Source organism: Diceros bicornis, chromosome 7 (assembly GCF_020826845.1).
Source record: "Diceros bicornis minor isolate mBicDic1 chromosome 7, mDicBic1.mat.cur, whole genome shotgun sequence".
Taxonomy (NCBI): domain Eukaryota; kingdom Metazoa; phylum Chordata; class Mammalia; order Perissodactyla; family Rhinocerotidae; genus Diceros; species Diceros bicornis.
In genome coordinates, this window is record NC_080746.1 from 5,807,068 (window position 1) to 5,824,994 (window position 17,927).

General features: G+C 38.4%; 1 protein-coding gene across 5 annotated transcripts in view; it reads left to right on the forward strand.

Annotated features, from left to right (window-relative positions):
• The window catches only part of ZBTB44 (zinc finger and BTB domain containing 44), an 84,801-nt gene that overhangs the window by 13,696 nt on the left and 53,178 nt on the right, over window positions 1–17,927 (forward strand). The window contains exon 1 of one of the 5 annotated variants that reach the window (XM_058544800.1): window positions 14,504–14,639. The exons of the other annotated variants lie outside the window; for them this stretch is intronic. The gene's annotated coding sequence lies outside the window, so the exon portion shown is untranslated. Of the gene's footprint in view, window positions 1–14,503; window positions 14,640–17,927 lie in introns of those variants that run through there. 5 annotated transcript variants of the gene reach the window in all.

A 17,927-nucleotide genomic window follows, 5' to 3' on the forward strand; every position in this document is an offset into this window, starting at 1 on the left:
TGTATATCCTAGTGGTAAGTCCTTTTAGTTCTTCTGTGTGAGCCGCCACCACAGCATGGTGACCGACAGATGGGTGGTGTGGTTTTGTGATCAGGAAACGAACCCGGGCCGCCGAAGCGGTGAAAGTGCTGAACTTTAATCACTAGGCCATCAGGGCTGGCTCTAGAAAGGACTTCTTTATTTAGTAAAATGATTGAAATCTTTAGGTGATTAAAAAATGGCTAGTTATAAAAGTTAAATGATTTTTTTTTTGTAACTGTGATACAATAATCCATTTGGAATTCTTCCTGAAAACTTAATAAACACTTAAGGAAGACCTTTGGGAAATAAACTATCATCAAATAAAGATCGCATACACTTTTATTAGTGTATTTATTCAGAGAAAGTGAAAGCATGTTCTCAAATATGAGTACTCATGTGAGTCCATTCTAAAAAGTGTGGCTCCTTTCATGGAAAAAGACAGATATTTGTTTTTGCTTAGATTGACAACAGAGTGACAAGTTTTCTTAGAACAAAATTTAAAATATGAGATACTGTAATATTTGTAAAGTAAAAACTTGATTCTAAAGAAAATAATAGTGAAAAACGTCTCATTTTAACTTAACTTTCTGGAGAAGGAAGTAGTTGAGTTGTAATTTTCACTAGTTCACTTATAAATTTTATGTGTAATTTTAGCATGAAGTTTTTACTTTTGAGTTACAGCCCTTCTATTCTTAAACCAGCTGTATTAACAGGTTTTCTGTAAAATGTTTGTATATTGTATATGTTAAACTCTTTAGGAATATTTATTTCATATATTTTATCTCAAGTTTTATTTTAGTTCATCATTTGCAATTATACTTTTATTAATAATGTGATTCAACATAAAGAATATGCTTATTCCAAAAATAAGCACCACAAACTACATTTATTCAACATTTTTTAAATGCCCTCTGTGTTAAGCTATTAAAGAATACACACAGCCTCAGCCTGTTCCCTCATAGTAGCATATGGATCTATAGGAGAGCAAGATCTGTAAACAACTAGTAGTTGATTACCTATTATACATAAACTACTCTTCTGAGTAATAGAACAGTGATCCTTTTGTGGCCATAAAGGGATGCCCAGTTGAAAATTACTGCACTATAATAAGCAATGTTATTGGTAAGAGTATAACACGTGTAAATGGTGTAGAAATAGAAATGATTAAGAACCTCTGCTGGTGTGTCCACATGAAGACTTGTACACAAATGTTTATAGCAGCTTTATTCGTAATAACCCCAAACTGGAAACAACATAAAGTCTATCAACAGTTAAATGATAAACAGATTGTCGTAGGTCCATACAATAGAATAGTACTCAGCAATAAAAAGGAACAAAAAATTCTTGAACCCAACATAGATGAATCTCAAAATAATTATATCCAGAGAAAGAAGCCAAGTGAGTAAGAAAGTATGTACTATATGATTCCACTTATATAAAATTCTAGAAAATGGAGCTAATCTAAAATGAAAAGCAAATCAGTGGTTCCTAGGAAGGAACAGGAGGGAAGAGATTGTGAAAAGGCACAAAGAAATTTACAGGGGGGGCTGCCTGGTGGCGTAAGCGGTTAAGTGCGCGTGCTGTCCTGCGGTGGCACTGGGTTCGCTGGGTCGGATCCCAGGTGCGCACCGACGCACCGCTTGTCAGGCCATGGTGTGGCGGCATCCCATATAAAGTGGAGGATGATGGGCACAGATGTTAGCTCAGGGCCAGTCTTCCTCAGCAAAAAAAGAGGAGGATTGGCAGATGTTAGCTCAGAGCTGATCTTCCTCACACACACACAAAAAGACAAACTTATAGGGGTTGTGAAAATATTCCTTATCTTGATCATGGTGATGATATATATGTCAAAATTGATCAAATGGTACACTTTATGTATGTCAATTATATCTCAAGCAATTATAAAATGATTTTTTTTTGTTTTGTTTTTGGTGAGGAGGACCAGCCCTGAGCTAACATTCAATGCCCATCCTCCTCTTTTTAGCTGAGGAAGACTGGCCCTGGGCTAACATCTTTGCCCATCTTCCTCTACTTTATATGGGACACCGCCACAGCATAGCTTACCAAGCAGTGCGTCGGTGTGCGCCTGGAATCCAAACCGGTGAACCCCGGGCCACCGCAGCAGAGCGCGTGCACTTAACTGCTTGCGCCACCGGGTCGGCCCCTATAAAATGATTTTTAAAGAAAATAGATATGATTAATTCCATAAATATATTGGAATTATCCTTGGAGAAACAGGGCATATAACTTGGTTACCTGAATTGCTGTTATATCAAATGCCAGATCAATGGTCAAGACAGAAGATACTGTAAGAGTTCAGTAGAGGGAAAGGCAGCATAGTTTAATAATAAAATGAGGACAGGATTTCATTAAAGTTCCTGATTTTGAGCCCCTTTTAGGCCACTTATTTTCTCTGGTCCTTGTTTTCATAGATCTTTAAAAAGTTTCCTCATCTACTTCATAAGATTTTTAAGAGCTAAAGAAAATATATTTAAAAACACATTGTAATCTGAAAAGAGACATACAAATGGAAGGTATTGCTGACATCTAGAGTGGAAAGAAGAACAAAATCGAGTAGCTTTTGACCTGTTGAGAGCAATAAAGAAGGAGTTCCAAAAGGACAAGAGGTGAGGAAGCAGAAATATGTATGATAGATTTGAAGAATGAGTCAAATCAGTTCGGAGCAGAGTTCATATTGGAGATAAGGAAGAGAAAGATAGCAGCCTGAAGCACCTAAAAGCATAATAGAGCAGAGAGAATATAAGATATATGGTGAGAAAGCTTAGGATCAGGATGTAAATTGCTGTTTACTAGCCTTGTGACCTTAGATAAGTCATTTATTCTTGGAATTCCAATTTCCTCATCAATATAATGGGAGCATAATAGTTTGCTTTATCTCAAGGATTTTATATATTGAAATCAGTCTGTATCAAATGTATATGAAAGTGCTGAAAACAAAATGCTGTTAAGAGTTGTCCGGTGTGATAACTAAGGCATGAGGTAATAAGTGCTGGACTCAAATGATTGTGTTGTAGAGAATATTTGAATAGTGGTGGAGGATCGATTCAAGGTTGGTGAGACTAAAGGCAAGGAGACCAATCAGGATGCTGTTTAAGTACAGTCATGCACCGTATAATGACGTTTTGGTCAATGACTGACCACATATATGACAGTAGTCCCGTAAGATTAGCAGCATATATCCTAAATGTGTAGTAGGCTATACCATCTAGGTTTGTATAAGTACACGCTGATGTTCACACAACAATGAAATCACCTAACAACCATTTTTCAGAATGTATCCCTGTTGTTAAGAGACACGTGACTGTAGTCCAAGGCAGTGGCTAATGGAGAAAGGAACGGATGGATTTGAGACAGGTCTTAGTGACCAAGTCTGTGTTGGGAGGAAAAGGGAAAGATAGAAGTTGTATTAGTTTGCTGTGGCTGTTGTAATAAATTATCACAAAATGGATGGCTTAAACCAACAAATTTATTCTCACAATTTTGGAGGCCAGAAGTTCAAAGTCGGTATCACTGGGTTGAAATCAAGGTGTTGGCCCTTGGGAGGCACTAGGGGAGAATTCACTTCTTGCCTCTTCCAATTTCTGGTGGCTGTAGGCATTCTGTGACTGTGGCCACATCACTCCAATTTTTGCCTGTCTTCACATCACCCTCTTTGATATGTGTCGAATCTTCTACCTCTCTCTCATAAGGATGCTGTTGATTGTATTTAGGGCCCACCTGGACAATCCAGGCTACTCTCCCTATCGCCAGATATTTAATTTAATTACACCTGCAAAGTCTTTGCCATAAAAATAGCATTTGCAAATTTCAGGGATGAGGACATGGACATATTTTGAGGGAGCAACCTTCTTTAGTCTACCACAGAAGTCAAAGATGACTCCCAGGTTTTTTGCTTTTTGGAATGGTGGTATTGGCTGGAGAATTTCAAGAGGAAGAGTACATTTGTGAGAAATGATGATGAATTCACTTGGACCTGTTGAAGTTCCTATCGGACATCTGTATGTGGATACTTGTGTTGTGTATTAGAAAACCTTGAATCAAGTGGCTTAAACACTAAGGACATTTATTGTTTCAAACAAAAACAAAACAAATCCTGGAGTAAGGCAGCTTCAGAGTTGGTTATTCAGCAACCTCAGTGACATTATCAAAGACCTAAGTTCTCAATTTTTTGCTTTACCATCCTTAGGCCAGCTGTCCTTGTGGTTTACAAGATGGCCCCCACAATTCTAGGCCTTAAATCCAGGGATAAAAACACCTAGCTGGCTTGTTCTGTGTGGTTTTTGTTTTTTGTTTTTGTTGTTGTTGTTTTTATCAGCAAGGAGACCTAACCTAACCCCGGAAGCTCCCCTAGCAGGCTCTATTCCTCTTAGCCAGATAAACATTTTCAACATTTTCTTGACTATCTTTTCACCTAAATAGACCTGTTACATGTATATTGCAAATTTGTTGAGGTCGGTACCCCCCACACACACATGCACGCACAGGGCACTCCTCATTTATGACTATCTTAAGTGACAAGTGGATTTTACTACTCTTTGTTGTGCATATTGGAAGAAAGGAACCATCTTCCTCTTAACTTGGGTCAGAAGTTTCAACAGCAGCCCCATTCACCTTGCTTAGCCTTTAAGTTCTCATCTACAAATTCCTAACCATCTCCTGATTTAACATTAAACATTAAGGCAGTGGTTTGTGTGATGTGAGGACTCTCGTGGGGATCCCCAGAACCTTTCAGAAGGTCCACAAGGTGAAAACAGTTTCATAACAGTATTATAATATTGTTTGTTGTTTTCATTCGTATTCTCACCATATACAGTGAAGTTTTCCAGAGGCTACTGGAAATGTGATATCACAACAGACTAAATGCAGACGCACTTATGAGAATTTAGCTGATTTAATAAACCAGACTTTAAGAGATATGCAAAAATCATTGCCACTCTTGCTTTTTCTTTTTTGGTCTGAGAAAATGTAGTTTTTTGAAAAATATGTAGTGTTAACATGTAATGGGCTTTTATTTTTAAACGAATCAATTATTTTTTTATATTTCTAATTTTTAGTTTATAATATGATAAATGTTAGTAGATATAGTTCACATAAACAAAAGCTCTTTGGAATTCTCAATAAATGTTAAGAGTGTAAAGGGGTCCTGAGACTTTATGAAGAGTTTGAAATCTTACCATCTAGTGTTGATGCTACTCTAACCACATACTCCAAATTTTTTCCATTTCTCCAATAATTTTTCTTTGTCCCTTGCTAATTATTATCAGTTATCACATGTATATAGCTGGCATCTGTATATGTTGCAGGATTTGTTGTGAGTACTTCAGAATCATTTATAATATTCAATAATTTATCCCATTCACGGGGGGCAGCATGCTTTCTCACTCTTTATTGATATGTTTAGCTTTGCATTTTATTTCCACTATAATCACATACCCTTGTTTATTAACTCTTTAAGCATTGTTACAGTTTTTCTGCTTATTGACCATGCTGGACTTAAAAATATCCATAATTACTGCAAAACTAAGCAGAGAGAGAGCAAACTAATGAAGACTAGAGAGCAAAGACTTAAATGATCATTATTATCATCTCTTGGGAGTGGGCATGGATAACACTCTTGCTCTAGAGAATGATTTTGATTTGTCAATAAACATTCATAAGTAGGAGAGTATCTGTAATTTTTCTGAATTTGCCTGTGAAGGGAGAGTAGCTGAGGGAAGATTTCCAGGTTTTGTCAGGAGGTGGGCGTGCAAGGTGGTGAATCAAAAATGAGTACTAGATTTTAAGCTCTGGGTGACTGGGCAATTGAAAGCATCCATCATTAACAGATTAGAAATTCTGCAGTGGAGTATCAGTTGAGGAGAAAGAATTTGAGTTCAGTTTCAGATGGTAAATTTGAAAGATGGCCAACACATTCAGATGGAATTGTCTAGCACTCTAGCTGGTCATTAAGGCCCAGAGTTGAAGGTCAGAAAGGATGATGGGGTTAGAGACTTGAGGTTAATTTAGCCAGAGGTGTAAGAGTCAGAGATCTATCAATAAGTATACCTCATCTGTTACTCAGTGCAGTATCATATTCTTGTATATATACTATGTGCTAGGCACTGAGTGCTTTGCATATATTCATTTAATCTCATTTAACCCCTACAACACTAAACTTGTTTAAGGTCATCCAGCAAGTTCAGTGGATATAGCCATGATTAAGATCTAGGTCTGTCTGAACTACAAAGCCATTGCTCTCTCTAGTATACATGCTGTCTCTGGGCAACATTAATATATTAATTGATAATTGAGCTAAGTATGTGAAATAAATAAAGCTTAATTGTATATGAGGTGGAGAAATCTGTTATTTGGTTTGGTTAATATGAAAAGACTATATAAATCTTTTCATTAATGAATAGTACTGTGTCAAAAGACTTAGTGTATTTATCTTTATAGCAATCTTCTGTGGTTCAAAGGGACAGGGATACCAAGAGTATCTATGGCATATCTAGAATTAAAAACCCTATTAAGGTTTAAGAACTGAGGAGTTATGATGTGAGATATATGTAATTGATTGGGAAGATTTCAGGTAGTAAGTTTCTAAGAAAATGCAAATTAATAGGTGTTTTTAAAAGATTTTTTTTTACTATAGATTTTTATATTTATAGGTTGAAAAGTTGTAATTATAAACATTCATTTTTCTGAGACATTTGGATAATTAGAAAAGGCTAATGTTTGGTATTTTCACAATTGCTTTTTTTCTTTTCAAGTTGTTTTTCAGCGAAGACTACAACTGAGACTCAACTTTTAAAATTCTGACCCAGTAGCAATTTCTTTCTTTTTTTCCTAACATCGTTTTGTTATAGAATTTGCCTTTCTATCAGTTTGACAGTTTAGAAAGGTATTTACTGTAACGAACCTTAACTTCTTCAGACCACCCCACTCAGGTTTTAATTGTATAAAAGCAGTTTGTCACTTTCAGGATAGTTGATTACTAGTTTGAACAGATTGAATATGAGTTCTAGAAGTAATAAGATAAAAATTTTGTTCTAATGAGAACAATTGTTCCTGTATAGAAACAGAATTATTTATTATCAAATCAACAGAGAGAGTACTTGTAATTTAGAAGTACTGGCTCCAAGTCCTGTTTTTTTTATTTTTTTAAATTGATATCATAATAGTTTGTAACATTGTGAGATTCCAGTTGTACATTATTATTTGTCAGTCACCATATAAATGCACCCCTTCACCTGTTGTGTCCACCCCCCAACTCCTTTCCCCCTGGTAACCACCAAACTGTTCTCTCTGTCCGTGTGTTAGTTTATATTCCGCATATGAGTGAAGTCATACGGTGTTTGTCTTTCTCTGTCTGGCTTATTTCACTTAACGTAATACCCTCCAGGTCCATCTGTGTTGTTGCAAATGGGACGATTTTGTCTTTTTTTTTTGTGGCTGAGTAGTATTCCATTGTATATATATACCACATCTTCTTTATCCAATCATCTGTCAATGGACACTTGGGTTGCTTCCACTTCTTGGCTATGGTGAATAATGCTGCAATGCACGTAGGGGTGCATAAGCCTCTTTGGATTGTTGATTTCAAGTTCTTTGGCTAAATATCCAGAAGTGGGATACCTGGATCATAAGGTATTTCTATTTTTAATTTTTTGAGGAGTTTCCATACCATTTTCCATAGAGGCTGCACCAGTTTGCATTCCCACCAGCAGTGAATGAGGGTTCCCTTTTCTCCACATCCTCTCCAACATCTGTTATTTTTTGTCTTGGTGATTATAGCCATTCTCATGGGTGTAAGGTGATATCTTAGTGTAGTTTTGATTTGCATTTCCCTGATGAGTAGTGATGTTGAACATCTTTTCGAATGCCTATTGGCCATCTGTATATCTTCCTTGGGAAAATGTCTGTTCATATCCTCTGCCCGTTTTTTGATTGGGTTATTTGTTTTTTTGTTGTTCAGTTGTGTGAGTTGGAGATTAACCCCTTGTTGGATATATGATTTGCAAATATTTTCTCCCAGCTGGTGGGTTGTCTTTTCATTTTGATCCTGGTTTCGTTTGCCTTGCAGAAGCTTTTTAGTCTGATGAAGTCCCACTTGTTTATTTTTTCTTTTGTTTCCCTTATCTGAGTAGACGTGGGATTTGAAAAGATCCCTCTAAGACCCATGTCAAAGAGTGTTCTGCCTATATTTTCTTTTAAGAGTTTTATAGTTTCAGGTCTTACCTTCAAGTGTTTGATCCATTTTGAGTTAATTTTTGTGTATGGCGAAAGGTAATGGTCTACTTTCATTCTTTTGCATGTGGCTGTCCAGTTTTCCTAGCACCATTTATTGAAGAGCCTTTCCTTTCTCTATTCTATGTTCTTAGCTCTTTTGTCGAAGATTAGCTGTCCATATACATGTGGTATTATTTCCGAATTTTCAGTTGTGTTCTGTTGATTTGTATGTCTGTTTTTCTACCAGTACCATGCTGTTTTGATTATTATAGCTTTGTAGTATATTTTTAAGTCAGGGATTGTGATGGCTCCAGCTTCGTTCTTTATTCTCATGATTGCTTTAGCTATTTGGGGTCTTTTGTTGCCCCATATGAATTTTAGGATTCTTTGTTTTATGTCTGTGAAGAATGTTGTTGCGATTCTGATTGAGATTGCATTGAATCTGTAGATTGTTTTAGGTAGTATGGACATTTTAACTATGTTTATTCTTCCAATCCATGTGCATGGGATATCTTTCCATTTCTTTATTTCATCATCGATTTCTTTCAATAATGTCTTATACTTTTCATTGTATAGGTCTTTCACCTCCTTGGTTAAATTTATTCCTAGATATTTTATTCTTTGTGTTGCAATCGTAAATGGGATTGTATTCTTGAATTCTGTTTCTGTTAGTTCCTTGTTAGAGTATAGAAATGCAACTGATTTTTGTAAGTTGATTTTGTACCCTGTAACTTTGCTGTAGTTGTTGATTATTTCTAGTAGTTTTGTAATGGATTCTTTAGGATTTTCTGTATATAAAATCATGTCATCTGCAAGCAGCAAGAGTTTCACGTTTTCATTGCCTGTTTGAATTCCTGTTATTCCTTTTTCTTGCCTAATTGCTCTGGCCAGAACTTCAGTACTATGTTAAATAAGAGTGGCAAGAATGGGCACCCTTGTCTTGTTCCTGCTCTCAGAGGGATGGCTTTCAGTTTTTCCCCATTGAGTATGATGTTGGCTGTGGGTTTGTCATATATGGCCTTTATCATGTTGCGGTATTTTTCGTCTATACTCATTTTGTTGGGAGTTTTTATCATAAATGGATGTTGGATCTTGTCAAATGCTTTCTCTGCTTCTATTGAGATGATCATGTGGTTTTTATTCCTCATTTTGTTAATGTGGTATATCACATTGATTGATTTGTGGATGTTGAACCATCCCTGTGTCCCTGGTATAAATCCCACTTGATCATGGTATATTATCTTTCTAATGTATTGTTGTATTCAGTTTGCCAATATTCTGTTGACAGTTTTTTCATCTATGTTCATCAGTGATATTGGCCTGTAATTTTCCTTCTTTGTATTGTCCTTGTCTGGCTTTGGTATCAGGGTGATATTGGCCTCATAGAATGGTTAGGAAGTGTTCCATCTTCCTCTATTTTTTTGAAATAGTTTGAGAAGGATAGGTATGAAATCTTCTTTGAATGTTTGGTAAAATTCTCCAGAGAAGCCATCTGGACTTTTATTTTTGGGGAGGTTTTTGATTACTGTTTCAATCTCATTGCTTGTGATTGGTCTATTCACATTCTCTATTTCTTCTAGATTCAGTTTTGGGAGGTTGTATGAGTCTAAGAATTTATCCATTTCTTCTAGATTGTCCGATTTGTTGGCATATAGTTTTTCATAGTATTCTCTTATAATCTTTTGTATTTCTGTGGTATCCATTGTGAGTCTCCTCTTTCTAATTTTATTTATTTGAGCCTTCTCTCTTTTTTTCTTGGTGAGTCTGGCTAAGGATTTGTCAATTTTGTTTATCTTCTCGAAGAACCAGCTTTTTGTTTCATTGATCCTTTCTACTGTTTTTTTGCTTTCAATTTCATTTATTTCTGCTCTAATTTTTATTATTTCCCTCATTCTGCTGAGTTTGGGCTTTGGTTGTTCTTTTCTAATTCTGTTAGGTGTAGTTTAAGATTGTTTATTTGGGATTTTTCTTGTTTGTTAAGATGGGCCTTTATTGCTATGAATTTCCCTCTCAGGACTGCTTTTGCTGCATCCCATATGAGTGAGTATGGTGTATTTTCGTTTTCATTTGTTGCCAGTTAGTCTTTGATTTCTCCTTTAATTTCTTCAGTGATCTGTTGGTTGTTCAGTAGCATGTTGTTTAGTCTCCACATCTTTGTTACTTTCCCAGCCTGTTTCTTGTAGTTGATTTCTAGTTTCATAGCATTATCGTCAGTAAAGATGCTTGTTATGATTTTAGTCTTCTTAAATTCTTATAGGTTTTGCCTTGTTTCCCAACATATGGTCTATCTTTGAGAATGTTCCATGCATGCTTGAGAAGAATGTGTAATCTGCTCTTTGTAGATGGAGTGCTCTATATATATCTATTAAGTCCATCTGGTCTAGTTTTTCATTTAAGTTCACTATTTCCTTATTGTCTTTCTGTCTTGGTGATCTATCCATTGATGTAAGTGGGTGTTAAGGTCCCCTACTATTATTGTGGTGTTGTTGATATCTCCTTTTAGGTTTGCTAATAGTTGTTTTATATACTTTGGTGCTTCTGTGTTGGGTGCGTGTATGTTTATAAGTGTTATGTCTTCTTGATGCAGTGTCCCTTTTATCATTATATACTGCTCCTCTTTGTTTTTCATTGCCTTTTTTATCTTGAAGTCTACTTTGATATAAGTATGGCAACACATGCTTTCTTTAGCTTGCCATTAGCATGGAGTATCATCTTCCATCCCTTCACTCTGAGCTTGTATTTGTCTTTAAAGCTGAGATGTGTTTCCTGGAGGTAGCGAGTTGTTGGGTCTTGTTTTCTAATCCATCCAGCCACTCTCTGTCTTTTTTTTTTTGAGGAAGATCAGCCCTGAGCTAACATCCATGCCAATCCTCCTCTTTTTGCTGAGGAAGACTGGCCCTGGGCTAACATCTGTGCCTATCTTCCTCCACTTTATATGGGACGCCACCACAGCGTGGCCTGACAGGCAGTGCGTTGGTGAGCGCCCGGGATCAAACCTGGGCTGCCGGCAGTGGAGTGTGCGCACTTAACTGCTTCGCCATGGGGCCAGCCCCGACTCTATGTCTTTTGATTGGGAAATTCAATCCATTCACATTTAGAGTGATTATTGATATATGAGGGCTTAATGCTGCCATTTTATCTCTTGTCTTTCAGTTATGTATTTCCCTTGTTTCTCGTCCCATGTATTTTGGAATGCTAATTCAGTTTGGTGGCTCTCTATGATGGTTTTCTTAGTTTTCTCTTTATTTATCATTTGTGTCTTGGTTTGGATTTTTTGTTTAGTGGTTACCATGCGGTTTGTATAAAAGAGCTCATAGATGTGATAGCCCGTTCCCTGATAGCCTCTTGTTCCCTTAGTCAAAGCAGGTTTCATCCCTTTCCTCTTCCTATTCTAAGTTGTTGTTGTCACAAGTTATTCCATTATGTGTTGTGAATTTGTCATTAAAATGAAGTAATAATATTTATTTTCAATGTTTTCCTTTCCTTTATCTTCAGAGTTATAATTGTTTGCTAATGTGCTCTGATAGGGAGTTGCAATTTTCTGATTTTTGTCTGCCTGCTTATCTGCTTGCTCAAGGCTTTGTAAACGCTTTCTTTTTTTTTTTTTCAGGTATGAAGGCTTTCTTGATCAAATCTTGTGGGGGGAGTCTTGTGGCAATGAACTCCCTCAGCTTTTGTTTTTCTGGGAAGGTTTTTATTTCTCCATCATATTTGAAGGATTTTTTCACTGGATATAGTATTCTTGGCTGAAAGTTTTTGTCTTTCAAAATTTTGAATATATCATTCCACTGTCTCCTAGCCTGTAAGGTTTCTGCTGAAAAATCCACTGAAAGCCTGATAGGGCTTCCTTTCTAGGTTATTCTTTTCTGCGTTGCTGCCTTTAATATTTTTTCATTATTGTCGACTTTTGCCAGCTTTGCTAATATATGCCTTGGAGAAGGTTTTTTTACATTGACGTAATTTGGAGTCCTGTTCGCTTCTTTTACATGTAATTCCAGCTCCTTCGCCAGGTTTGGGAAGTTCTCAGTTATTTCTTTGAACAAGCACTGTGCTCCCTTTTCCCTCTCTTCTCCCTCTGGAATACCTATAATTCTTATGTTGCATTTTCTAGTTGAGTCAGATATTTCTCGGAGAATTTCTGCATTTGTTTTTAGGCTAAGTTCTCTCTCCTCCTCCATCTGAAGCATTTCTGTGTTCCTATCCTCCAGATTGCTAGTTCTCTTTTCCATATTGTCAATTCTGTTGTTTAAGGAGTCTAGATTTTTCTTTATCTCATCCGTTGTTTTTGTTTTTTTTTTTTTTAAAGATTTTATTTATTTATTTTTTCTCCCCAAAGCCCCAGTAGATTGTTGTACATCATAGTTGCACATCCTTCTAGTTGCTGTATGTGGGACGCGGCCTCAGCATGGCCGGAGAAGCGGTGCGTGGGTGCGCGCCTGGGATCTGAACCCAGGCGGCCAACAGCGGTGCACGCGCACTCAACCGCTAAGCCACGGGGCCGGCCCTTGGTTTTTTTTAATAATTTTATTTATTTATTTTTCCCCCAAAGCCCCAGTAGATAGTTGTATGTCATAGTTGCACATCTTTCTAGTTGCTGTATGTGGGATGCGGCCTCAGCATGGCCGGAGAAGCGGTACGTCGGTGCACGCCCGGGATCCGAACCCCGGGCCGCCAGCAGCGGAGCACGCGCTCTTAACTGCTAAGCCACGGGGCCGGCCTATCATCCGTTGTTTTTTATCTCTAACAATTCTGTTTGGTTTTTCTTTATAGTTTTGATCTCTTTTGTGAAGAATTCCCTGTTCTGTAATTTGGTTCCTGATTTCATTGGATTGTGTTTCAGAATTCTCTTGTAGCTTGTTGAGTTTTCTTATGATGGCTGTCTTGAATTCTTTGTCATTTAGATCGTAGATTTCCATGCCTTCAGGATTGGTTTCTGGATGTTTGTCTTTTTCCTTCTGGTCTGGAGTATTAATATATTTCTTTATACCATTTGATGGAGTGGATTTGTGCCGGCACATAGTGATAGTTTCTGGATGCAGGTTCCACCTGCCGCCGCTTGCGGGGGAGGGGGACGGGCAGGAGCTGTGTAATCTGAGCCCACTGCCACAATCCCTGCCAGGTGTGGCTGTCTGATCCTGGGTCACTCCTGCTTGGGATTGCAGTGGCCCTGTGGGGTCTCCCACCGAGTGGGAAAGTAGTCACGTGGGGGGCTCAGGGCTACTGCTGCCTGCTCCCACAGGCTCACGGAGTTGTGCTCCCCTCTTCGAGGCCTCAGCAGTACTATGGGCGTTCACGGCAGCCGGGAGCTTGTTTGCCTGGACTTGGAGCTCAGCCGCCCTCTGTTCCTAGGTCACACCAACCATTGTGCTTGGTGAGTGGGACTTCCTTTCTGGGACTGAGCCAAAGCCACTCCCTGGGACTGGGTGGGATTGTGGATTCTCCCACCAGACGAGAGAGAGTGATCACACGGGGGCTCTGGGCTACTGCTGCCTGCTCTCACAGTCCCGCCAAGACATGCTTCCCCGCTTTGGGGCCACAGCAGTGTTATGCATATTCACGGCAGCTGGAAGCTCATTTGGTTCGCCCTGACTCGGAGCTCAGCTGCTGCCTGCTCCTAGGTCGTACCAGCCAGTGGCTTGGTGGGCGGGACCTCCCTTCTGGGACTGGGTCAAAGCCACTCCCTGGGACTGCAGTGGGATTGTGGTTTCCCCACCAGACGAGAGGGGATCACACAGGGGCTCAGTGGTACTGCCGCCTGCTTCCACAGTCCCGCCAAGGCACGGATCCCGCCCCCCCCAGGGCTGCAGCAGCACTATGGGTGTTCATGGCAGCCGGGAGCTTGTTCACCTGGGTGGCAGCTCAGCCACCCTCTGCTCCTAGGTCACACCAGCCTTTGTGCTTAGTGGGCAGGGCTTCCCCACTAGGCCCAAGCCTGCGCTGCTCTCTGTGGGCTGCGTGGCCCTGAAGGCTCTCCACTACACGGGGAAGCGATCACATAGGGGGCTCGGCTGCTGTCACCTGTTTCCACAGTCACACTGAGGTACGCTCCCACCCTCAGGGCCATAGTGGTGCTATGATGGCTGCAGCGGGACAGTAGTCGCACACGTGTGCTGGGCTGCCTGGGGTCCAGAGGGTGCTCACCTATTTCCACCACCTCCTCGGGGGGTAGTCCATCCACCTTCAGATGTATAGCTGCTCGGGTCTCTCAGGCGTCCTGGTGTGCTGTGTGGGTATCTTCTGCTGATCAATGAATGTCCTTTTAGTTGTAGTTCGAAGAGGGAGAGACACGGGGAACAGCTTACTCTGCCATGTTGCTGATGTAACCTCCCTCCTCCAGGTCCTGTTTTTAACTGTGATTTGTGTACAAAGCAGTGGACTCTAAGAATCAAGTAAGCTGGGCTCCATTCCCATCTTCCATTGAGTTCCTGACTTGTTAACCTTTCTGGGCTTTTTAGCACACTATCTAGTACCTGATAATGTTTGTTGAAATAAACTTAATTTCTTTTCTTAAACTATAAGATAATCTTCTAATATCCCTTTCAGCTTCAAAATTCAAGTTGCTTTCTATTCTATTCAAAATTTATTCTATTTCTGAGTGTTTTTTCCAGCTGAGGGGTGAAAAATTGCCTCTTTTCAATCTATTTCGCCATCCTTTATCTCTTTAATTTCTAAGGTAATGTTCAAGCCATGCATAGTAATATTTATAGTATTAAAGAGAATGAAAACTATCAGTCCTGGAGTCATACCTCACACTCTGGCATATGGTTCCCTTGGAGACACTTAATATAGTAGTGACTGTTTCAAAACAATATTCTTCTGTAGTTGTCTGTATCTACAAAGACAGGTAATTACCAAAGTTGCTATAGGAAGTCCTGTTCTTGACCCACTTTAGTCATGGTCCTCAAAGGAGCAGATCTTATCAGAGGTTTTGTAATTGCTATCTCTTTATCAGTTGTGAGTTAAAGCTAGAGCCTAAGGAGTGGTGCTTCCATAGCTTAATGGCCACAACCTATTGTAAAGAACCATTACTAATGTACACTACCATTCATAGTTGTGGCAATTATGAGTTATTGAAGTGTTTGTGATGGGCAGTGAGGAAGAGTAGCCATGAGCTAACATCTGTTGCCAATCTTCTTTTTTTTTTTTTTTTGCTGAGGAAGATTGGCCCTGGGCTAACATCTTTGCCCATCTTCCTCTACTTCATACGTGGGACGCCTGCCACAGCATGGCTTGATGAGCAGTGTGTAGGTCTGCGCCCAGGATCTGGGCCACCGAAGTGGAGTGTGCGAACTTAGCCACTACACCACCAGGCCAGTCCCAGTAAAGCTTAATTTTTAAAGATGAGATTGAACGTATTCATTTATTTTCTTTATATAAAAATGAAATAGTTGACATATTTAAATAGGTGAACTTATTTCTTTCACACTTTGTAAAATCCTTTTGGGAATATCATGCCAAAATAAAGTCTGTGATGCTACTTACTTTTGTTTTCTGTAGTTCGAGTGTTGTCAAAAACTGGCCTTGCCAATGAAAAAGTTTTGGAAATAGATAATTGTGCTGGTTCCACAACAGTATGAATATAGTTAATGCCACTGAACTGTACACCTAGAAATGGTTAGAATGGGAAATTTTATGTTATATATATTTTATACAATTTTTTAAAAGTCTGGCCTTGCCCATGGAGGTGTATCACATATGGACATCATCTGTCATGTGTTATGGCTACATAAATTAATTAAAATACTGATGATAATTGCCAGCTTGGAAAAGAGAAACGTGAACAATTTAAAGTGGTAGCCACCTCACTCCAGATGATACTGCGAAATACCAGAAATTTATGATTGCAATAACTTCCATCAAATGACTTAAGAATTAGAAGGCTATGGAACTAGATGACCTCCAAGATTCCTCTCTACCTGGAAATTCTTTGAATTTGTGAATAAACCTTGCTTTCATTAGTTAAATAGGGGATTTAAAACTTATGGAAACCCAAATGTCTATCAATAGATGAATAGATAAACAGAATGTGGTATATACATACAATAGAATATTATGCAGCCTTTAAAAAGGAAGGAAATTCTGATACATGCTACAACAGGGCAGAACCTTGAAGACATTATGCTAAGTAAAAGAAACCAGTCACAAAAAGAGAAATATTGAATGATTCCACTTATATGAGGTACCTAGAGTAGTAAAATTCATAGACAGTAAAAGGGTGCTTACCAGGGGCTTGAGGGTGGGGGGAGATGAGTTATTGTTTAATGGATACTGAGTTTCAGTATGGGATGATGAAAAAGTTCTGGAGGTGGGTAGTGATGATGGTTATACAACAGTGTGAACATACTTAATGCCACTGAACTGTTTACTTAAAAATGGTTAAAATGGTAAATTTTATGTTATATATATTTTACCAAATAAAAAAAATCTCAATTGGTGTTAATTAACTTAGATGATACAGGCATTTTAATTTATATAATAGAGTTTTGGAGAACTTTTTTTTAATAAAGTGATATGGGCACATTACCAGTACAGTAAGACTGCTTTTTGGTGTACTACTTGAAATGATGCTAGTGCAACTGAGGAACTGAATTTTTAGTTTTATGTAATTTTAATTAATTTAAATTGAAATAACCACATGACTAGTAACTACTTCATTGAACAGTATAGTTCTGTATTTTTTTCATTTTTTTTACTTTGAACCTACCTGTATCATTATATTTGAAGTGAGTTTCTTTTTTTTTTTTTTCATGAGGGAGATCAGCCCTGAGCTAACATCTGTGCTAATCCTCCTCTTTTTGCTGAGGAAGACCAGCTCTGAGCTAACATCTATTGCCAATCCTCCTCCTTTTTTTTCTTCCCCAAAGCCCCAGTAGATAGTTGTATGTCATAGTTGCACATCCTTCTAGTTGCTGTATGTGGGACGCGGCCTCAGCATGGCCAGAGAAGCGGTGCGTCGGTGTGCGCCCGGGATCCAAACCCAGGCCGCCAGTAGCGGAGCGTGCGCACTTAACCACCAAGCCACCGGGCCGGCCTGAAGTGAGTTTCTTATGGATATATGTAGTGGCTTATTTTTTTTATATCCACTCTGTCAATCTATGTCTTTTAATTGGTTTTGTTTGGACTATTTACATTCAGTGAAATTGATATGTTGAGACTTTATTTTTTGTTTTTGTTTCTTCCCTCTATTGTTTGTTTCTGTTTTCTTTTCCCCCCTTCCTCTGTGTTACTTGTACCTTTCTGAGAATTCCATTTTTATTTATCCATAGTGTTTTGATAGTATCTCTTTGTATAGGTTATTTTGAATTTGCTCAAGTTATTACATTATACATAACTTATCACAGTCTACTGATGTCAATATTTTATCAGTTTGAGTGCAGTATAGAAGACTGACCTTCCATTAAAGTCCTTTTACCCTCCGCTGTTTATGATATACTTGTCTTAAATATTTGCTCTACTTACTTTGAAAACTACATCAAACTGTTATAATTTTTGCTTTGATTATGTCAAATATAATTTAGAAAAGTCAGAGGAGAAGGCAAGACTATTGCCTATGTTTTTATTTTTTCCATTGTTCTTTCTTCCATTTTAAGAATTATATCCATGACCATTCTTTTTGGGTGGATCTGCTGGGAACAGATTCTCTAGTTTTCATTATCTCAGGGTGTTTTAATTTCCCC